The following is a 24,571-nucleotide window of genomic DNA, read 5'->3' as shown; positions in this document are numbered from 1 at the left end:
TCTGTCTGTTGATTTTTATGAATTATGATGGGGTCTAGACAACAAAATGCTTAGTGCAAGCTGCAGTGCTGGAGGTGCTGTGGGGATTCATTAGTTAATGCCACAAGGACCTGATCTTGAGCATTTAAAGCTTTAGCAATATTCTGCACCTTCTCACTGTTGTTAGCTTTTAATATCCTTGGGATTAATTTTTTTAATGCTTCAGAGAAGATGACTCAAAAAGTAGAAATGATTACCAGAAAGAAAAAAAATTTCCACATATTTTGGGAGAGAAATAAAGCAGCGTGTTACCCTTTAAATCTTGCACTGAGAACAGGGGAAAGATCAGCTTCTACTATTTCAGTTGCAGTGGGGGACCTGCAATGAGATATTTGTACAAACACAAGGGCAAGAAGCTAAAGATCTGTACCAACATGTCCTGAGATTCTTTTGGAATGGTTGAGGAACTGTTCTACATTGAAATGCCCACCTTTGAAAACTGGCAAGGAGTGACCAGGGATGTCACTGGGATGTTGCAGCTGGCTGCACTATTGAACATATCAGAGCAATGACAGGGTCCCCACTCACTCCACTGACAGCAGGCAAGCACCACTCTGTGGCTTCAGACATGAGATGGAGATGGAGATGGAGATGGAGATGGAGATGGAGATGGAGATGGAGATGGAGATGGAGATGGAGATGGAGATGGAGATGGAGATGGAGATGGAGATGGAGATGGAGATGGAGATGGAGATCTTCCCTGGAGAGTGTCACAGAGCTCCCAGCTGTTCTGCATCACCCTCCTGCTCTGGAAGTGTTTCCTTCTGAAGGATGCTGCTGTACAACATCAGGGTCATTGGAGGCAAGGTTCACTTGGTGGAATGCAACTTTCTGGATGGTGTATGTTTATCTGTAATCCCACAGCTAATTTCTGAAGCTGAAACAAAGCCAAATGCAGAAAAAATGAAAGTGGTTGGATTTCTGTCCACATTATAAAGTCTGTATGGATCATTAACATGAAGCTCTTTATTCTTACTGATACTACTACTGTTACTATATTTTTAATTTTGAAGTGACAAATGGTAAGAAAAGAAGTAGGAGTTCATAATCAGTTTGATTAAAAGAAGGGAAACTTGCCTAAGTATATAAAACATATTTATGTATAACTACACTACTGCTACAGAAAACACATTTACATGGTTAGAATCCTGATCCAGCCTGTGCAGATAAAAATGGTGAAAAAAAGCCTACTTCACTTCTGGAGACATCTGTTGTCTGCTGCTAAATAGGGAACTAACTTCTAATTAGATGGATCTTACAGAAGATGTTTGGCAATATTTGAAGCATCCTGCATGCTGCCTCTTGTTTGAGCTACCTGACTCATCAACGTTTTGCTTTTGCAGTTAAGTTTAGCCACACCATGCTAATGCAAAAATGAAGAGTCATCTGACCTATAAGTAAATAATAATACAGTCCCAGGAGCTACCTCTTATTTAAATTTTCAGAACAATTTTGGTTTTAAAGTTCATTTCATTAGAATGCTTCAACACATTCCTCTCTGAACTGCTCTGTGGTTAGATCCCAATCAGAGGAAAAATATTTGGAAGTTGCAGGTTTTAGGAGGAGCTGCTCTTTCAGAACACAGAATAAGCAATTTATGACTTTCCATACTAAAAAATTTGTGCATTCATAATTCAAAATAGGCAAAATTGAACAGAAGATTTCTCCCTGGTCATGCTGACAATGAAGATATGGAATATTTTTTGCCAAGAACCTGGGGGAGAAATAGGTATAAAAGTGATCTTACCCAGTATAACTGCATGAGAAGTTAAGTAAAAGGGTAAAAGTACATCACCTGTCCTCTTTCTAATTCTATCCTACTTTGACTGCTGGAGATACATTATATATTATATATGTCTGGGGGATTATATCAATGAAATTTCCATAAAAGTCCCCTAGCTCTGCCCTTGTATCTATTTAATGGAAAGTGAAGGCCTCAGCCTCCAAAGATCATCCTGAAATTCACTTCTATCCTATCTCTTTTTATGAATATTCCTGGCAGATGTTGGCAATGGAGACACTCAAACAGTCATTTAAATTCTGCTGCTTTCTCAGGAAGGGAATTCTTTACAAATTATACTTGGTAGCACCCACTAATTCATTCATCCTCTTTCAAATGCCAACTATAGCCTGATCCTGTATGAATGTTCATGTATAAAACTTCCCCTTAAAACATTGAGACTCTAAGACTCAGCAGTGAAAATACTTGAATTGCTGATTTTGTTTTCTAAAAAAAAAAAAATTATCCTGAAAACAGCACATTTCTATGCAATGTTTCCACCTTGATTAAATTACACACTTCCCACTGGAAAAAAAAATCCATTTTCCACTCTCTATTTATGGAAGCATCAATCCACCTTCCTGAGGTTTCTCTGCAGTTCAGACAAGGGAAGTTTGCACTTTGCACCAACCAGCTGTTTACTGCCTTAAAAAATTTGGCTTCTATAGGATGAGTCACCAGGCACTGGAGATTCAAAGATCAGTTCCTGGGCCCCAACTAAGGGAATACTTTACTGTGTCTAATTTAATTGCTAAAGTATATTTAAATTCTTCTCCAGGTTGGAGCTCTCAGTTTAGGCCACAACTTAAAGTTCAATAGACAGCAGGTTTGGGTGAAAATGCCTTTGCAAAAACAAAGGCACACTCTGGAGTGACATTTCCTGTGACAGCCAATTAGGAACTTCAGTTGATAGATGATGGACATGGGGTAAAACTAAGGACATTGCAGACTTTGCACTGCCTGCTTCTGGGATTTCTAATACTTTTTTTCATCTTTATTAAACAGCCTCATTATTTTGAAGAACAATAAATTGTTACAATTAAATCTTCTTTACTGTTATCTTGTTTGGGAACTTTTTTATGGATCACAGTCTTTCCTGAAATTACACTCTGCAAATATTATTACTTGTGAGATGAAATTAAGCTTAGTGAATAAACAAGTAGATGCACAAATAAATAGACATTCTTCAGTGAGCAACTTATTTCTGAATAGTATTTGACATGTCTATTAATTTGTTCTTCTGCAGGCAGTGAACAATAATTTCACCACCCCAGTTCTGGACACTGAGGAGCAGAAGGCTTCAGCAGTCCTTAGGCAACTTTTCAAAATCATTCCCATTTTTAAGCAGAACTTGAAATACCTTCTAAGCAAACGTCTCACCATAGACTGCAATTGTTCAGAAACATCCATGTGGTTATCATCCCATAAGTGCAGTGTAACAGGTAATAAAAATAATGAAAACTTACATTTTTGCATCTGCTGAATTTCTAAAATTACCCAATTGCAAAGCTAGTTATGAAATGAAGAGGGAGAAAGTTATAGAAAACTACAGTCAGCACTGGCAGAAAAAGGTGGCAGGTGTCACATTAGATAAAAGAACTTGTGATTGCCTACCACGATGTGACTTCATTAAAGGTACAAACAAATTTAAGCCTGAGGTGATGGAATTTACTTTAATTTGTCTTCATAATGACACCTAAAACTTTCAGAAAATGTTGGTGGAAAAAAAACCTAAAGACAACTGTAAAGAAGCTCTATTTTTTTTTTTTTTTTTTTTTGTTAGTATATAATCAAAATTGAAATAAGCCTTAGGTTGAAAATCAGAAATAAGATCTGGTTTCTAATTAATTGGGTAAAATCATGTAACTAGGTAAAAAATTAATTAATGCTACTTTGAGCTTGAAAGGAAAAAAAAAGAAAACATAACTAAGTGAAGAAATGCATATTACCTGCTGTGCTCAGTTGAGTTTGTGTGGCTTATCTGTTCAAATGTATTTATGTTTTTTACGTGAACCATGTCAGCACAGGAAAATGTTTGCTTTTAAAAGATGGAGCCCACTGATCACTCCTGACCATTCATCCCAGTTAACTCCTAGGACATTGCCTTGCAAGATCCGTTTTGGGCTGTTCCAGCCAGGCATTTCCAACACAGCTTTTCTGCTCAGGGACTCGTTCTTAGCATTTTATAAATTCAGGCCCTTGCACAGAACTCAGCTGCAGAGTGCTCTTGGTCTCCTTTCACTGAGCCATCCAGGCATGGTCAGGCTAAGCTGTGTCACTGCTTTTAAAGGGGTTTTCTTCAAAGGGTTTCCTTCAAAGAGTGATCAGAGCAAAGCTCTGCTAACTCAGCCACCCCAGCAGAGCTCCTGCAGCCCAGGGCTGCTGCTGCACTCTCAGCACAGGTACGGATCTGCAGGGTATGCTTCATTTTGCTCAGGAAAGTAGAGCCATGGGGAAGGTCCCAGTGGTTTCGTTTTGATTTATTTTGCTTTGCTTTAATCAAGTTAAGCTGCAGCAACAAAGTTGAAGTTGCACGGCACAAACAGGAGGATTTCTTCAGCCCATTCCCACCCATTGCGCCATGCCACACTTTTGCTAACATGATTTTAAAAGCCAAAACTTGTCTTTCTGACTGGCTTCTGTCATAGACAAATTCCACATATCTCTATACAAAGATCATTCCAGTATAGTTTTAGATATGAGACTTCATTATTAAACATTACCAAGGTATTTAATATCTGTTTGACAAACAATATTAAAAAAGATAAACCGGAGTATCTGAGCCACAGGAGGGTCTCAAAAGGTTCATTAGATAAAAAAACAACAGGAATTTAGCTCCTAACCTGAAAGGATAATAGCAAATTGTTTCTGTTGGCATTTCAGATGGACTTTTTTCCGATTTCTCTACAGGTTAAGAAAAAAAATACTTGGAAACAGTGACTCCTAAAACAAACTGAACAAAGATTTATATCTATTTGCAGAAGTATTAGTTCTGAGTGGGTCTGTCTGCATTCAGTTTCTATATTATTAGATAGTTTCAGTGTTGCCAGAGTCTGCTCAGTTACTCTAAATTTATTTTGCTCAAGTATATATTTTATATCTCTTGATGGGAAAATCTGATGCTTGTAACTTCCTGGGCTACAAATTCGTAAGTGACAGTCAGACATGAACAAAATTTCTCTATCTCTTCAGCACCTCAATAAACAGAAACATGGAAATGATATTTTAAATGTAAGCAGAAAATATTGATGTTAAAGTATTATTTCAAAAACTGCTAGGAAGAAATAACAAAATTCACAGGTATTCAACACAGAAGACTGGGAAAGGGGACTAAATTAATCTATTTTCAGCCACAGAACATGACACACTTTAAGAGGCTAGCAAAACCAAGCTTGTGAAATAGGATTCCTCTAGATGGAACTCTTGAATTTGAAAGATGACAGTCATGCAACAAAAGCATCAAAACTTAGGAAATTATTCTCTTCCTCCACCAATTATTTCTCCTTCTAAAAACACCTTCTCAGAGGAAAATGAGTATATCTCACCTACTCAGCTCATGGCAGATGAGATACAGCTCTCCTGTGCAGAAGATTTGAATTCAAAGGATTTGAATAATGCTGTAAAATAAATAAGGTGATGACTACAACAGAGGTTTTGACAGGTGCAGAGAGCTTTCTATCTCTGTAGTTCTTTTCAGAGTATCATTAAAGCTGCTAAACAATGACTCTAGATTTTACTCAGCTCTTGCCATTGAATTTCCTACTAAGACATGTAAACGTGCCTCAACTAGAAAAAAAAAAATTTAATATTATTTTAACTATTCTGTAAGTAAAACAATGATATGAAAATACTTGGGAAGGTAATGGGCAACAAAAAATCAAATTCACTTAAATAGAAAATGATCTTTTTCAAGTAATATGAAGTACTCACAGAGCCATAGAAGAATATTCTACACCAATTTTGTACAGAGCATCAGAACAGGTCTGCAATAATCTTTAAGACAAGTGTGATATCTTTAAAAACAAATCATTACAAATAGATGGGAGAAAATGGGCTATATCTACAGGCTCAAGTGCTATTCTTCAGCTTCAAAAAACCACAAAGATGCCAGCAGTAACACCTAGACACCACAAATATATTCAACAAGAACACAAGTGCAGATAAAGCAGAAGTGCTAAAACAACAAAGAGCTTTGCAGGATAACATGTCCCAGCTGAAGCACTTGCAAGGTAAAATAAAATACTGTGAGGTAGCTGCACTTAAAGGCTCCACACTCACACTGAGGGCCCAGGGATCAGCTGCATGTCAGGCCCTTGAACCCTCCATCAACACGGCAAGGAAAGGAGCTGCCACAACCCAGATCTCTGCACTCCAGCACGGCACACGCTGCGGAAATAACAGAGACGCATTAGAAAGCACAACGTGATAACAGGTAGTGAATGCTGACCTCTGCCAGTGACTGTGCAGTTTTTATTCTCTGCATTTTTAGCTTCACATCTTGCCTGCTGAACCACATGTTTTCTTCAGGCTGCCTTTGAAACGCGCAGGGAAATCTCTCCGGGCAGAAAGCATAATGTGCGTGACCTCCTGTGGGGCACACGAGCATGGCTGGGCTCTATCCCTGCTGTCTGCTTGCTTCTGGCTCTTATCAGAGGTGCCAGCTGCCCTCCAAACCCCCCTGCTGCATGTGGAACACATTTATCCACCAAAGAGCACTTTTCTCAGTGACTCTCTCACAGCAGCAGCAGTGCTTTGGCTCCTCTGGACACATCTGGAAACATCAGTAGCCACAGAGACTCCAGCTTGGTCCACAGTCCAGGAGCTGCCTTTCCTCTCTCAGGGCTCCAAAGAGGATCCCAGCTCCTGCAGTCAGTGAAGCATCCAGCTCAAGATGTACCTCACAGCAAGAATGAAAATCTTGGAATGCATGCACAGAATCATGTCAGAGACAGCCCTGCACAGCACACTCTGCCATCCCACCCCAGCCCAGAGGCAGCCCCAGGCACAGTCCCTGCAAGGAGCAAATTGCCACTGTCACCCTGATTCTTAAGATTTTCTAAAGTCTTCTGAGTTTACATTCTGTTAGAAAACTTTCCCACACATTTTCTATAAACAACATATTGTTTTGCACTCCTTCGTGGGGGTGGAGGAAGTTGGTGTACTGGTGGTTTGTCCAATGTCTTTGGAGAGGTGGCCCATTCACTCTCCAATCCACTGTCACCTTTAGAAAAGTATAAAAGTTGGAGTCAGAAAAATAAACTTTCTTCTTTTTTACCTTGCCATCGCAGTGGCTCGTGTTGTGCTTTCTCATGTCCTATAGTGACATGGGACCATTGCTCCAACGAGGAACAAAAAACCTGCACAGGGGAGAGAATGGTGCATCAGGCACAAAATATATTAACTGATCTCTTTCTGTTCTGACCTGAACACTAAGGAGGACCAAAGCCAGCTATGTGGTGTAACAGAGACCTCTGTCACTGCTGCCAGAGGAAATGGTCCCTTCCCATGGGCCACATCGTGCACCATGGTGCAGAAACTTGTCCCAGCTCTGGTACAACTTGAACCAGAGTTTGGGGTGGGCCCTGGATGCTCAGCAGGTGCTCCTGAGCCAGCAGATGCCCATCCAACACACACCATGCCAGGTGCTGGCAGCTGCACCCCCATGGTGCCACAGGGGTGGAGATGGCTTCTCAGAAGACGTTTTGTAATTGCCACCGTGAGCTTCATGTACAGCAGCCAGATGCTTGGGGGGAAAGGAAGGGCGGGGGGGACTATAAACCTGTGACTAAGTAATGGAGTGCTGGGCTATGAAATCCATAGGTTACCCTGGGAGAGGCTCTCTGGGCAGCTGCATTAACGCCAGCACAGCGTGCAGCTGTTTATCTCTCCGAAACAGCTCCTGCACAGGGCTTCTCTGGCCTCCTGGAGGCTCTTTTCATGTTCACCTCTGGCCATAAAGAATTAATTCATCACTGAAATGGTATAATCAGGATCTCAGGCTCCACTAACACCTGCTTAAATAGTATGACTGTGCCTCGAATAATGTGACTATGCCTCATGTAACACCAACCCCTCTGGTCTCAGAGTGCAGCTTGGTGCTCACTGCCTGTCTGAGAACTTTTTGGGGAACAAGAGACACAAGGGACCACCTCAGACTTATTTCTATTCTCATGCTGAGCCCATTCTTGGCATCAGACACCCCAAGGTCACAGCAATATTACACACACTTGAGATAAGTCTGTAAGAGGATTTAGTGGTCTTGGATAATCACTTGCTTTGGATGAGCCACTGGTCTTGGATGAGCCACTCCTGGTTGTCAAGCAGGGACTGATCCAAACCTGCAGCCTCTCTAGGTACTGCCTTTTCAGTGAGGAATTAAAAACTCCTTAAAGACACCACCAGCAGGCAGCTGCAGCCTCAGCAGGTGCTGCTGCTGTGAATCCTGGACCACCCAGCAGAGCCACATCCATCTTCCCAAAGATTCCTGCCCCACAGCCCCCTCTCCCCAGGGCACTGCTGGGATTTGGCACCCCTGGGGAAGCAATCAGCAGCTCACGCAGTGGGAAGACCCAAGCCAGTTTCTAACCCCTCTCATGCAGGGACAATGCACCTTCTCCTTGTCCTGCTGCCCAGCTCAGCACAAGACCTTCCCCCAGGTGTCCCTGCTGGGGACAGGGTCCATGGAATGTGGGATCCTGCACTGTACAGCAAAGGTACTTCCCTGTCCAGCACCCCAATCCTGCAGCTTCTCTCCATCTACATTTTTCCTGTCTCTCACCCATTTTTTAGTGCTTCTCTGACCGATTATCAACTTCCATCATGAAAATATCCATGAGCTTTGTAGTTATTGCACTTTATTCCTCTGCCAAGGGTGCTCTCAAGCTCCTGTCACTGGAAGCACCATGTGTTCTCTTTGTACCACAGATCTTTAAATGCAGTAGTTATACATTACTTAGGCTGCACATATTTATCCCTAAAATAACACAGACCTTCACTGGGCCTTTGATGCACTCTAGATATTTTTGCTCTCCGATCTATTATTCAGTAGCACAACTAAAATAATTGGTACTTTCCAAGCCTTTGTTGTGTTTTTTTGACTCCTAGCAGTGTGAGTGGTCAGGTGTGATACTGAGCTCAGAGGAAGCTGGAAGAAAGGAGAATAGATGAGTATGTGAGGAATTAAGCAAGTTCTTGTTGTTTGCCTCTGTAGAGGGTGTAAGGCCTGCTGAGGAGAAAATCACAAATAAATGCCATTCTGAAAGCAACTGAAGAAGGTGAATGAATGACGTGGAGTTAAATGTTTATTAATAAAACAGAAGAAAGTCAATCCATATCTTTTTAATGCAGTCAAGATTTGAAGTATTCTAACTTAAAGAGACAAATTAAAGCACTGAAGAGAAAAACCACAAAATATCTGCCAAAAAAGCCCCAGGGTCTCAAATATGATGTACTGGTTGCAAACATATTCCATTATTTAGCTGTACCAAGGAAGGTGCCATGGGATATGCTCCTTACATGGTCTGTTCTTTGCCAGGTTTAAGGAATCAGACCTGCAAACAGAGTTGGAAGAAAATATTCAGCTTCATCCAAGGCTGTCAGATAAAAGAAGTTAGGAAGTTTTTTGCTGAATTTGGGTAAGGGGAGCTGGGTAAGGATATAGGATTTCTCCTCAAGCAAAGTGTAGCACACAGTAATACCCAAAGCAGAAAATGCTCCAGCTTAAAAAAAAAAAATCTAGAGGCAGGCTCTTGTATTATTAGGTGTAAATCAGATGTGATATTAAATCCATATGGTAAAGGTTAACATGTAAGAAGGATTGCATATTGATTGCAGCACTTTAGAATTGGACTATTTTCCATTAACATTTTCTCAGCTTCACAATAGGCAGCAACAGTGATACAGAATGCCTAAGAATTAACCACAACAGTAAATGCTAATGCAAGTTTTATAAAGATAATAATGCCTCCCTTACATTTGTGATGGGATCAAACAACAGAGATCCTTAATAGCAGCATCAATTCTGCCTCAGAAACAAGGAAAAACTAACAGCAGAAAAAGAAACTATCTAGACCTACTAAAAAAATCATAAAGCTGAAAGTAAAATGGTCCAGCAGCAGAAGAAAATGCAAGATCAATATAAAATATACTAATTATTGCCTTTCTCATTCTGCTGCATATATGTCCTACTCTGCTGCTTGCAAAAGCAGGAAAGATTGTGATATCAGAGCTCCAGACTCTAAATCTCATCTTTCAATGACTGAGCAATTGTCCCTGAAGGCCACTAAATTAAACAGAGGGAGAAAGAGCAGTAACACTTTTTTCCAAGGATATCAGGGGATGGTAGGATTAGACATCTCCCTGCTCCCCCCTTTTCTACATGTCAGTATCCCAAACCTTCCAAAATACCTCCCCAGTGGGCAAACTGAACTCCTCCCAGGCAGAAAGAGTTAGGTCAGACCCTGTTGTTGTGCATAAAAAGCTTGAAAAAACACTCTTTTTGGCCTGCTTTCCACCCATCAGCACTGAATTTCAGCTGCTGTTTCACTACGTGCTCGTGCAGTGTCAGCTCTGCAGACAGATTTGCACTGCCCTCAGTAACTTGGTGCCATCACCCAAAAAATGAAGTTATTTTGGCAAGGTATCTGAAATGTCTTCTTCTCCCCACAAAATAAAATCATTCTGTCAAATAAACAATCTCTCATCTGTGATCACACCACTCCAATTAATGGAGGTTAATTGTCTATAACAAACAACCATTCAATGTATTCATTACACTAATGAGATTTCCTTTTTAGAGGATTTATGAGTTGAAAAATACAGTTCTGTTCAGTCAGCTTTTAACTGCAGGAAGAAACGTGCTTGAATTTGGGAAAATCTTTCACTCCAAGAGAAAATGACAACCTGCTCTTAAGAAAAAAAAAAGGATATTCATCCACTAGTTGACAATTGGATACACCTGAGCAAAAGGCCAAAAGAGGTGCTTTCAAACATTCATTTACTCTGTTTGGTAATGTAAGTATGTGTTTGCGCCCACTTCTTACAATGACTATGAGGATTTTTTTAAAGCATAGCTGACCCTGATGAAGCAATCTGTCTTCTTGTGTCACTTTCAGATTGCCACCATAGATTTAAAATCACCTATTTATAACAGCAATGTGCTGGAAAGCCAGTGGAAAGTAACAGCTATGATATTTTCAGTTCTCTTTCTCTAATGTTTCCACAGTTAAAATAATTTGCCTGATTAACCACTGTCTATTAAAATTAAAAGGCAAGTATCATCAGAGAAATTACCCTGGGTTTGGCACTGCTACAGCCAGACCACTGCATTTTGTTAATTCACAATTAGGATTGCTGTGGATTGCTGTTCTGCTCTCCACTCAGACCCATGTTTGCAATGCAGACTATAGCCCAAATCAGAACCTAGTGCTTCAAGATTAATAGGGGTGTATTGAAGCTAGTGCATAAGGAAAAAATAAGGTATTTTTGTTCTGGAGAAAAGGAGGCTCAGGGGTGACATTATTGCTCTCCACAACTCCCTGACAGGGAGGGTGTAGCCAGGTTGGGGGTTGGAGTCTTCTCCCAGCTAACCAGAAACAGAAGAGGAGATGGCCTCAGGTTGTGACAGGTTAAGATTGAATATTGGGAAAATTTTCTTCACAGAGAGGGTAGTCAAGCACTGGAAAAAGCTGCCCAGGGAAGTGGTGGAATCAGTCCCTGGAAGTGCTCAAAAAGAACGAAGGTGGCGTGCTTGGAGACGATTCAGTGGTGAACCTGACAGGCTAGTGATTGGGCTTGATGACCTTGGAGTTTTTTCCCAACCTTGGTGAATTCTTGGTTCTGTGATTCTTTGCACAAATGCCTTTGCTGATCCCTCTCCATCAGTCTGGGCCACAAACTGAGCCACTCTCCCCAGCAAGGCTCCAGGCTAAGCAAGGCCAGGTGCTCATTCTGCCACAACACTTTATCCCAAGAAATGTGAACCTAAGGAATCTGACCACGGGGGTGATAACTTTTAGTCTTACGCACACGACTTTATGGTATTTACCTGCCACTGGTTTAGACTGAGCTTGGCCTGACATTTGAGTCAAACTCCACCCTGAAGGGAAGTTTCTCCAGTGAGGTTGTCCATGTGGAAGTGGACATGCAGTCATCACTTGTTAAAGAAGTGTAAAAGCTACATGACAGTGTATGAGGGAGGTGCTCTACAGTACTGAGAGCAATTTCAAGTTGATGATTAAAAAAGACATCCATAGCATGGCAAATATCAAGAGAAATGGGAAAGGAAAATTAGAGAAGATAGATTTAAAAAGATAGATTAAAAGCCTCAGGTGTTTCACTATGCCAGAAGTCAACTCATTTTGAGTCACCTCCACAGGGCCAGTTCCCCTTTTCCAAATAATCTGTTTTCAGCTGTCAAGTAGGTCTTGGCTGTGGAGACTGAAAAGTAGCATGGGCCACAGGGCAAAGAATGGTGCATGAATGTTTGTAAGTGTGCTACTTAAAAGTAAAAACTCACTTTCATTGTATGTGTGGGTTCATTTCTCACTCCAGCTATGTGTGAAGAATAGATCATTAAGAGCACAGGCATGAGAGATGAAAATATTTGACTGCAACTAATAAGATGTTAAACTGAATGAGATGTGATAGGGAACACATCTCTGGGCATATTATGGATTTCACCACTTCTCCATCTGGGTTGAATGAAGCAAATACCAGCTTAAAATAAATTGTTTTAGTCCAGGAAAAACTGCTGTGGCCTTATTCATTAAGTTCAATTGTCCTTCTCTTCACAATTCACAGACAGCTCCTTCTCTATGAGTGGAGAGAAGAGCCAAATGCCCTCTGTCAATTGAATGATACTTGATTTTTACTAAACACAAGTTCCAATATGCTCTTCCAGACAATTCTGATGCAGAAATAGTTCTAAGTATAAATCACTTCTCTCAGGTCCCCTTTCCAAAATCTTCCCACCAGCCCCATAAGCAATCAGTAAAACTAATATCAAACATTACCACATCCAAATTCATACTGAGATTACATCCTGAGGGTCTGCTGCCACCCTAGATAATTTCTGGAGTTCCCATTTCCAAACCAAAATTTTATAATGTGCCTTGGATATGTGATACCTTCCAAGTGAATGGGATTAGTAACATTTACATTTTATTCATTCCAATGAAACAGCAGGAGTAGAAAAGGCATAAGTTGTTCAAAAATGAAATATTTAGTAAGAGTAAATAAAAAGAAAAAAATGGGGAAAAACCCTCCTCACTATCACTTGATGAGGTGATACTGCTCTAATCAGCAAATTGCAATCTTGTTTCAGACTGAAAATTGTTTCCATGCAGAGCATAAGAACAAACTAAATCATCTAACACTTATTTAAAATGCTGCAACACCAGCAAGCTTATTGCAGTATAATACAGTAGTAAAGCAATTACACTCTGAGATTAATATTTATAGAACATAATCAGGTTTTCCTTATTTAAAATTTTATTCAATAATTCGTGCTCCTTAAAAGCATTTTCAAAGTCAAAGCAGGGTTTGAAATCAGTCTTTAAGGAAAGGTATCAAAGCCCTGGCAGGAGTCTGGAACAATGTTCACTGCCCCTGGGAGGCCACCTGCATTTTGGGCCTGAAAGTTTTGTACCTGAGGATTGAGGATGTCCCTTTGTGACTTGAAGGAATAATCACAACAGAGATCAGAGAAAGCCTTGAGAAATGGCATGATTTAGGTGATGTGAAAGGAATTTGCAACACAGGACAGTGACTATTCCATGACAAGAAACACAAAAAACTCAACAGAAGTCAGGTGCAGAATCTCACTAGGAGGAGGGAAAGAAGGATATCTTTTGAATCTTTTGAATCCAAAAGACTGTGACAGTGACACACCAGCCAGGGCCTCCGAAAATTAAGTGTGGACCTCCAGCTTGACTGGCCAGTGACACAAGGACACAGTGACAGTTTTCCAGGTTTCTTCCTCCTGGCTGGTTCCTTTCTCAAGCAGGAGATGTTGGTCACTGGGCACAGAGTGCACGAAGCTGTGACCAGCCTGGGCAGAAGTCTCTGTTGGCTATTGCAACACAAACTTTGCGTAATAATGGCTATTATTTCTGGAATACAGTTAAAACTAACATCAGAGCACTAAAACTATTCACTTTCTGTGTGAGAAGAATGTATGCTGTGATGTCCTCATCTGAGTCAGAGCAAGAACAGTGCCCAGATTAGAAAAAGGGAGATGGAGCTGCCAGGTAGCAACTCCCTTACACCCACAGCACAGGGGATCAGGGTTTGCTTTCTGTCAGCAGAAACTGACAGTATTTTAAGGTTCTAATTGTCAGTACTGCCAATTCTGAGCTAAATGTCTTCTGCTGCAACAAGCCCTCCTTTAAATTCCAAAATGCACATACACTTTATAACAGGGTGTGGGAGGGTTGTTAATTGCTTAACTGCACTCTTCAGGAAAGCATTTCTTACAGCTGAGTCTGTATAAATCGTGATCATTTTAATTTTTATCTTGTAATTCTCACTTCTTTTTACTGTATAGTAAATTCTCAAAGTGCCTTATAAACTTGGTATGTAATGGAGCTGACCAAGATATGATCTTGCTTCACAAGCATGTGGGGAGAGTCCTTCAGTGTCCTTGTCTTCAAGACAAGTCCTCCTTATAGACAGGACAAAATATCACCTGGTTTTGGGGTGCTCAGCATCCAGTTCATTGCTGTTAACAGAGATTCTCAAATCCCACCCCTGGGACATCTCAGTCACACTCAGCACCCAAGTGCTGCTTGTCACTGCCCAGTGAAAAACAAGCTCAGCCCATCACCCCCTCAGATCAGCCTGCTGAAAATCCCCTCCTCTTGTCTCTGGAAATGGTCTGGGGCAGCAGTGGAGCAGGAGACAGACAGAGGAGCAGAAAGTGCAACCAGCCGTCTTCATTGGGTGTAGTGATAGGTCACAGCAGACACAGAAACCGAGAAAACAGAACACTTGAGATTAAATGAATTAACTTCATTGCTGACACAGCTTCTGGCTTCAGCAATCTTATGATTTCACATCTCACCAAACACACAGCTCCCGAGCCTCCCTTTTTTGTTTTCAGAAGGCACAAATTCTTGTTTGTATTATCTGCTACCCTTCCTGGCAGTGGCTGTCAGCAGTGGACATCTCTTGACACCAAGTGACTAATGGAGACAACTTGCAAAGTATCAGTGCAGTTCAGAGCAAAAGGAACAGAATGCAGCATCCACCATGTAATTCCCCTGTACAGTCCCTGTTAACTGCTCAGAGGTTCTCAGTACTTTGGAAACCATTGGAATAAAGAGCATTTCCCACATGTGACTTCATCCAGACAGGCCCAGGCTGATTGGGGTTGTTGGTACAACTGAAAACAGTTTTGCCCTCTGCCTTTTTTTAAAACAGCAGCCAATTCTACCAATCCAGCATTGTTTGTGACATGAGTAGAAGCTACAACCAAGCCACTTCTATTGATTGGGTTCTTTTTAATTTCCCTCCATCAAACAGTACTTTATTTCCTTTCACCTTCATATCTTGCACAGCAATCCAGTGATTCACAAATGTATCTTTTTCATATCTTTAGCAAAGATATTTTATTAAAAATATTACCTTGACTTGGGTGGACAATGCCAAAATGTACTTCTAAGTGTTAAGTCTGGATTGAAAATCAGGAATTTGCTTTGATATTCACAGCACCTTTTGTCCCTGAAAATATTCCTAAAAAGGTCCTATTTCAAAAAAGGCAAAGGCAAACAATATGTTTGCAAGTTCATGTGAAGATATATAGTTATAAACAATAACTACAGAACAAAACAAATGGTAGAGGACTTAAGTGGCTATTCCAGCGTTGGAAAGAGTAAGGTACAAATGGATGATAATATGAATATTAATACATGCAGGAGAATAAGGTTGTGACTTCTCACCTCTGTCAATATATTAATACATATCTCACATATATGGGTGAAACTAGAGAGGACCTGGTAATTCTGTTTTAGAAAATGGACCAGACTGTGCTGATCACTGATTCTGCACCAGAGCTGACATTCCATACAACCACATAATATCTCAAGTTGGATGGCGCCCACAATAATCACCAAAGCATTCTCCCTGTTCCTTTCAGAACTGTCTAGAACTAAACCACATGACTAAGGATGTCATCCAGATGCTCCTTGTACTCTGATACTCTGGCAGGCTTGGTGCCACAATTACTTCCCTGGGAACCTGTTCCTGTGTCCAGCCACCCTTTCCTAATGTCCAGTCTGAAGTTCCCTGATAATATTCAGTTACAGGTGTCTGCAAGCTTTCTTTATAAAACTCTTAATTTTAATTGCTTCTCCTTTTTCTCCTTCTATTTTTTTTTTCTTTCCCTGTCTGAAGTAATCACTTGTGTTTTTTGTGTGAACCTGGAGGTGAATATGCCAGAGCATAGTCATTTAGCAGTTTGACTGGAAAAGTGCATTCCTGAACATAGAGTCATTCCAGAATGTCAACTCCTGGTAGGGAAAGGTAGGGAGAGCACTTCATGGTTTGTGACTTGCATCCTGAAGGGAGACCCATCACAGCACCTGATGCTTATGCACTCCCAAGAAAATCCTACCAGGCTGCAGACCCAGCAAGGGGCTAAGCTTGAGTTCTTCCCTTGGGGGGCATGGAGAGGCAAGCAGAACAAAGCTGCACATGGCAGTGCCACTGCAGCCTGCTCCCAGTGTCTGTCCCCTTTTCCTTCCCCCTTCCTTCCCACAGCTCAGTGATGAGCAGGCTGCTTCAACAGTGAGGATGATGGGACTGATTTGTGACATTTTTTTGCTGCTTATGAAATGCTTTCCATGAAGTCTTTTTGACAGGTAGAAACTCCTGTGTATCCAAAGCATTCCTTCCTGATTTATTTTTTTTTTTTTAGGAATTCTTCATTTTAATGGCAGGATATTGACTGTTGCAACCAGGAGAAAGGTTACATGGTGTCAATCTCAGATGTGATGTAGAAGGAATTTGCACAGAAAAGGCTGAAGGCAAATTAATGCACGCTGTCAATCTAAACTCACTGTTGCCAGGCATTTATAGCCTGTATCTAAATTATATTAATTTTTGTCTGTCCATACTGCGAGCTTGACAGACGAATGGTTCATCTAATTCTTGTGTTTCCCTCTCATTAAAAGAAACTTGCAAAAGCACCTCTAAGCAAATACACAAGCTGCACAAGAAGAAAGCAGTGTTTTTCCAGCAACCTTTGCACTGCACATTTCTGACAGGTTTTTGCACCACATTCCACATCAATAATGCTACAGCAACCAAAAGGCCATGTAGGCATTTAATCTCTGAGTGCTGAGGGCACACAGCTACCGGCCCAATACTCTGCAAACATTCTTCAAAATGTGCTTCTGCTCCAGGGAGTTGCCATTGGAGACTCCTCAAAGTCCAAGTTAGACTCATTTTAAAATAAAGCGCTTTTTGACACTAAATAAAACAAACTCCTAGCTTTATTAAATTACAGGCAGTGCTAGTGAAAGAAGAAGAAAAATTATATCTTTAAACCATATTCTTGTGTAATCTGAGAACTGCTACCAGGAGCAGAACTAAAACTTCCAAGTGATGGCAGGTAAAACAGCTTTTGTCCAATTTATAATTTGTATGTATCTAAACAAATGGAAATATCAACTTTCTTACTGCACCCAACAAAGCCACATAACACAGGTCAGCAGGGGAGAACAAGAGACAGTGGAGAAAGGGAGCAGGGCTATGGAGTGAAGAGAATAAGGGACAGACAGATCCTCTCTCATCCAAGGAGACTGAAGAAATATAAATTATTTTCTCCAATGGTGTCCCCCAGACACAGCTGAAGATGCTTTGTTTGACCTTGCCCTATGCTTTGAGATTGTTCATTTCATTAGACCGATACAGAAATACAAAAAGCAATTATTTTTGTGAAACGTGCCCCAAAGAGTGAAATATTATTGACTATAGCTGGTATCCATTCTATACACATTGCCAAAGTGCAATTAATCATAGGCAGACATTGTAAACATTATAGTTGTTAACATTTAAAATCTATATAAATGCTTTTCCAGGTAATTAATATAAAGAAAGCATTCCCTCAATTAAGGAAAGAAAACACCTAAGAAATAGTATGGTAATCTTATGTTCTCTCAAAGGCAAAATTGTAAAGATTTTAGTGGTGACACTGTCTGAGTAATAAATGTAGGCTGCCTGAGCTGAACACAGGAGAATACATACAAATACATACACACACACACACACGCATATATATAAAATGTTATTATAGAGAATGTTATAATTATATATATATATATATATAATGAAATTTTAAATAAAAATTGGATTGTTGACCTCAGCAAAATAAGGAGGTTTTCTGCTTTTTCTGTTTCTTTTGGTACTTGCTGACCCCTGAATACCATGAAGTTGAAAAAGCAATTAATAATAAAAAATTGCTGTCATTACATAGTGAATAATATAATATACAATGCCTCTGATACTAAATCTCAGATAAAAATCCAGTACACTCAGAGGACCTCACTGGAAGTGGTATTGTGCAACTGCAAAGAGGGACACACAACCTTTGGTTTTTCTTCTCAGTCCCAGGAGCAGAAATAAAAATAGAAACTCCAGGGGGAGCAGGGCCAAGACAGCTCAGAGGGCGAGGAACTGGGCAGCTTTCACCTCTTCCCTCTCACAATGTCACAGCCGTCTGCTCCTGCTGTGATCCTAAGGATATTGCCACTGGAAGGTCCTTTAGAAAAAAACATTGTGGTTTACCAGAGGGAAAAGATACTAAGAGTAATGAAGTGAAAGGACAGTCCTTCCTTCCCATGTATACACACGCTATAATTTATGTGTGGTGCTTCTAGAACACCCAAGAACTTGGTCTTTGCACGTTCTTTGAAAAGAGAGGTGCACATAGACATATGGCAGACTGCTTCCAGAAAGAAAGGCAGCTGCTAATAAACAAGCACTGAATGAGGTGACAAATAAACAAATTAGGTGAATTTATCACTGAATTAGGTGACAAACCCACTGCTGGGGGAAGAGTGGAAAGACCAAGTTGCAGCCCCACTGCAGCCCTGGCTGGGCGGCTGGAATTGCTCCTGGAGTGCAGCAGTGCAGGGCTGGCTCTGTGCTGGGGTGGGCTTGGCAGGCAGAGCTGGTGGCACCGAGCTGGCTTCAAACTGACCTGAGCATCCTTCCAGCACAGTGCTGCAAGAGCACTGACTTCAGATACTATTAAAAAGTATAATAGCATTATACATAAAATAATGATTCCTGTACAGCAGGGAGATGGATGTTCCTTAATTACTTTATCACATAAGCCAGTACTAGGACAGTGTCAGTAAAATAGAAAACAAACATATTCAGACTTGCACACGAGGCATAGTTATTGATGGAGTTCACATTGCTAGGCATAAAAAAGATAAAATCATTCCAGAAAAGGGTAAAAGTTTGTAAAGCTTGAAAAAATAGAGTGAGAGAGACAGATCACAAAGCATTGAAAAACACTAATGCAAAGCAAACAGCAGAAACTCCCTTTTAACTCTGAGGATTTAGGAAGACTACACATGATATATTTCATTGTTGTTTTCTACACCATTTCTTAACTTGTTTGGTATGGACTGGTCTCAGAAATTGCCAGTGCACTGGAATAGGGGAATTTCCACCAAGGGATTCTATGAAGGAAGTGCTAATGATGCTGGGAATGAACACCACAGCTGCTCAGTGAGAATTCCTGATGCAGAGCGAGTCCACGGATGCTGCTGGTGAGCACAGTTCTCCTGCTGTGCAGAGATACACTCAACAGCCCACCTTCTCCTGTACTGTTTTTATAGTCTTTAAAGGCCTGAATATGACTTTCCATCTTTGCAGCAGTTCTTTTTCTTCATTGCTTGCATGAGTTGTTCCATTTCATTATCCAGTGGCACTGTAGATCTTCCTTGTTTTGACAGGGACTGCTCTGTTACAATTACCTGCTGTCGTTGTGGTTCAAGTGAAGGTGCTGCCAGCTGGACAGAGCTGTAAAGCAACATGAGAGAATTTCCCAATGTTAAAGATTTTTTTTAAAATCCAGGAAGCAATTAGCCACTGCTATATTTAGAAGCCTGCTTGCATTGTAACAAGATGCTGCCAACCAGAGGCTGGGGGCAGACAGAGCCTCAATGCCTCCCAAACTTGACTCTTGACTCTTGCATCACATTTAAAAACTCCTCCTTTCATCTGGAAAATATTTAGAATACAGGAACATGTGACACAAAACCATATTAAATAAAATATGGGGATAAACTACACCGAATCTTTCAAGAAGGATATTCCACACAAGTGAAAACAAGGCAGCAGAACTGGCAGAAAGTTCATCTGATGGGCTCAGCACCTCTTTTCTCAGCTAATTAGAGCAGGAACTGGCAGGGAACAGACTCCAGGAATTACCAGCATTACAGGTCTGCAGTCAAAAACACAAAGAAGAAAGGAAGAGGAGGGATATGGGATATGGGATATGGGATATGGGATATGGGATATGGGATATGGCAATGTGGGCCCATACAGGTCACCTGTTCCCCTACCAGTGGAAATTCCTCATGGTCCTGTGCACTCTCCTGCAGGGACACTGACTCAGGACATGCATGTTTGTTCACACATTGGAATAATGAAAGAAAAAATTAATTCATTTGCAATTAACAATTCATTGTTCATTTTAAGAAATGAACAAACACAGCACAGTATTTCAAAGCTACATTTCTACAAGATGACTAGAAGATATTTGGAGGCCAGGACAGCGCCAAAACCTTCTACCATTAAACCAAATGAATTTGCAAACAAAACATGCAGCTAAAGAATCTGCAAAAAGAATTTGCAACAAAACATGCAGCTTCAGCAACAGATGAGTACAGAAGGCTGAAGCCACACATGAGAGGCCATGTGGGAGAGCAGTCTTGAAGAAAAGGAGGAATTTCAGCTCTAATGTGGTAACTGAAGCTAATCAAAATCTGGTACAATTATCTCAGTACTTTTTGCCAAATGAGCCTCAATGATATAAATTATCTTTATTTTCCTCAATAAGGCAGAAGAATGTTTTTTGACATTTTTGCAACTAGTTTCTATTGAGCTACTAAGTACAGAAAAAATCATTACTACCTGAAAAATGAAAATTAACCTAACTTACTAGTTCCCTCTAAAAGTTCATCTGTTAATCATAATTACAATATATTCCTTTTGACAGAATATACTAGGAAATATTTTCCTTCCCCAAAGCAGCTTTGGTTTCATGGAAACCTAGAGAGATTTCTGTAATTTTCCAACTATTACAATCCCCAAACACTTTACTGTTGAGCACAATTATTAGACCCACCAGTTTTGTCTTTTATCTGTGTGCTCCTAACAGATGAGCTGGTTTTGTGCCCCATCATAAGCTTACAAATTAAACTCCTACATGCTCTCCTGCTTCCTAATTTGGTGCTTTGGGACAGCACTGCTGTTAGCTCTCTTAAGAACAAAACCATTATTCAGATGAGCTACAGCAACTCATCTTCAAACACTAAACTGCAACTTAGAAAATAAAATTGGATTGCACTCAGCATTTAGCTTCAACATTCTGCACCACAAAATACAAGCTTTAGAACATTCAATTTAACAATACATGGAGGAAATTCTTGCCAGAGAAGAAAAGTGAAATTTCCAGCACAGGTCTGGGGTGATCTTGTGTTAGTGAAAATGTTTTTGATGAGTCTTTTACATTCAGGTTCATCACTGGTGCCCCTTGCAGGCAGTGATGTGGGCAAGTGAATATAGGCAACTATTCTCAGGAGCAGCCTATAATTGTCACTTCATACAGCATAAATAATTGCTTAGGCAGCAATAAAAAATACAGTCAGCTGTGTTTTCCCTAGACTTTAAATTGGACTAGTCATTTTTTTCAACCTAGAGAGACATACTGCAGACTTACTGGAGTGTGATGTAGTAATGAGGTATAAGAATAAGGAGACAAGTTAATCCATAACTCCTAAAGGCAATTACGGTACCTAAAAGTGCCAACTGCCAGGATGCTCCCAGTGGTGTTCCAGTGATGCTCAGTAAATAGAAAATTCAGGGATAGCAAGAGCTGTGTCTTCACAAGCTCCTGTATGCTCCAGGCCCAAAGGCACCAGCCATTTTAGGGGAAAATACAGTGATATTGGTGTCCTTGGTTACATGAGAACAGGAGTGTGCAGGGTCAGGCTGAATCTTGCTCTTTCCCTCACCCTGCACTCTTGTTACCTGTGGTCAGTAACTGGTTGGAAATATTTGGTTCCATTTTCTAACACTTGCACAGCTGCAAAAAAAAGCAATAATTATTGACACTGCAGCACCTGCTGTGCTTCCAGGGGGGTTTGTGTGCCATGGACAGGAAAGCTGTGCTGGAAAAGGTTTGGTCCTTCAATGTCTTCCCAGAGGTAAGACCAGGTATGCAACAGTCCAGCGTGGGTCTACAAACTCAGAGACAGAAGTAAAATTGATCTCCTGGTGGTGAGGTTCAGAGATTAAACTAAGGACCCTGATATACCAATGACAGCCAGGATGGGAATGTGATGTTCCCTGAATAAAGCCTCCATTTCTTCAATTAAGAGTTGATTTCCTTTCAGGAGAGACCTGGGATCCACAAACCTGAGTGCCCAAGCTCAGGTCCTGCTGGAGTGGAGAAGAACCTTCCCCGCTCTGATGAACAAACTCATCTGCCCTGTGTCCTACCAGGATGGCTTCTGGGCAAATCCCAAGGCACAGGGGCCAGAACAGCACTAAGCTGCTGAAAAAAGTACAGTCATGAAGGAAACAAAAACAAAAAAAAACAACCCACTAACAAACAGAAAAACCCACCCAAAAAAACCCAACCCTCCCACAAAAAACCCAAAAAAAAACCCACCAAACAAAAAACCAAAAAACAACAACACCAAAATGAAAACCAAAACAAAACCAAAAAAATCAAAAACAAACTAAAACCTCCAAAAAAACCAAAAACAACCAAAAACCCAAACAACAAACCAGGATTTTTAAAAAACTCCAGAGGCAAAAAGTGGAACTTTGATTATAGAAGGTTAAAATCTTTCTGTTTCAAATTCTTCTTAGTAGGAGTACAGGGAACTACATGGAGGTTTTCATAAATTAAACAGCACTGATTTTATGAGGGCTTATGATGCAGCAATGCCATTTTAATAATAATAGTGATGATTATCATTTTAGTTTTGTAAAAAATATCTCTTAATATGATTTGTAACTCAGCAAAGAAGCCTCTTGTCTAGATTGCAATTTAATTTTTCATAATAAATTACCAACAGTGTTAGAATTTGAATCAGTTGCTATTAAAATATACACAGTGCTTTTAGCACATAATTTTTCACATGATTTAGTTTCATAGGGGTATATATATATATATATATATATATATATATATATATATATATATATATATATATATTCTAGGGATTTTTTTTTTTCTTTGGACTGGTAGGTGATGGCTATGGCTCTCTGCACCTTCATCCAGGTGAAATCAGGTAATAAAATCACTGTACCACAGGGGGTCTGGCACCTGGGTAGGTTGACCCTCCTGTCTCCCTGCTGTCCCCCCTGTGTCTCCCCTTCTACCTCTCATCTCCATGAATAATTTATTTAAGAACTATCATTAAAATAAGCATTCATTGCACAACCTTTGTGTATGTCAACAAACCCAACCAAGAAACCAACAAAAAAATTCCTCACACATAAAAACCAAAATAACATCAATACAACACAGAACAAAATGAGCAATTTACACAAAAATCACCCCTTGTCCTTTCACCACAATTACAACAGAAGTTCCCTATGATCTTCCTGCTCTCTAATATTATTCAGTCCATGTTTAGGCCATTATCTCTCCCAGTCACCATTCTTATCTCAAAATCCTCATGATCCTGGGTTTCAGCACCAAAAACACTGTGGTGACTTGACCCCGGCTGGATGCCAGACACCCACCAAAGCCACTCTGTCACTCCCCTGCTCAGGTGGAAAGGCAGAGAAAATACAGTGAATGGTTCATGAGTTAAGGACAGGGAGAAATCACTCACCAAAAATCATCACAGACAAAACCGACTCAACTTGGGGATATTAATTGAATGTATTAGTAATAAAATCAGAGCAGGATAATGAGAAGTACAAATAAATTGTAAGAACAACTTCCATCCCCCCCTCCTTCCCAGCTCTCCCTCCTCCCCCCGTGGCACAGAGAGATGGGGATGGGGTTGTGGTCAGTTCATCACACACTGCTCCTGCCACTGCCCAGGGAGAGGAGTCCTTCCCCTGCTCCAGTGTGGGACCCCTCCCACAGGAGACATTTCTCCATGAACTTCTGCACTGTGAGTCCATCCCACAGCCAACAGTTCTCCATAAATTGCTCCAACATGGCCACAGTTCCATGGGGTCAGTCCTGCAGGCACAGCCTGCTCCAGTGTGGGTCCCCACATAGAATACACATAAAACACCACCAAGGCTGCTAGACAAAAGAACCCCCAAGTAGAGTGGATAAATCAGAATAATATAAACAGGAACTTCCATACCTTCTACAAAGTTCCAATACTGCCAGCAATACATTTTGAGATGATATCATAACACATATATCACAAATACCCAGATAAGCAAGGCTTGTAGCAATCTTCCTCTCAAACAGCCAGCCAGCATGTATATTTGAATATCTTTCTGACAGTACTTAGGCTGGAGGAAAAAAACAACATT

The 24,571-nt window shown here is 40.6% G+C and overlaps 1 long non-coding RNA gene across 2 annotated transcripts in view; it reads right to left on the bottom strand.

Moving 5' to 3' along the window:
* Positions 1-291: 291 nt before the first annotated feature.
* LOC110474871 (uncharacterized) overlaps positions 292-24,571 on the bottom strand; it is a 45,109-nt gene continuing 20,829 nt past the window's right edge. Inside the window, exons 1-4 of one of the 2 annotated variants that reach the window (XR_014950009.1) lie at positions 7,095-7,222; positions 6,098-6,205; positions 5,365-5,436; positions 292-916 (exon numbers count right to left, since the gene is read on the bottom strand). This is a non-coding gene — a long non-coding RNA (uncharacterized LOC110474871). Of the gene's footprint in view, positions 917-5,364; positions 5,437-6,097; positions 6,206-7,094; positions 7,223-19,806; positions 19,853-24,571 lie in introns of those variants that run through there. The other variant, XR_014950010.1, reaches the window with a different exon arrangement.

This window comes from Lonchura striata, chromosome 1 (genome assembly GCF_050655825.1).
Source record: "Lonchura striata isolate lonStrDom1 chromosome 1, ASM5065582v1, whole genome shotgun sequence".
Taxonomy (NCBI): domain Eukaryota; kingdom Metazoa; phylum Chordata; class Aves; order Passeriformes; family Estrildidae; genus Lonchura; species Lonchura striata.
The sequence above is the reverse complement of the archived record's forward strand: the minus strand, read 5'-3'. Positions and strand labels throughout refer to the sequence as shown.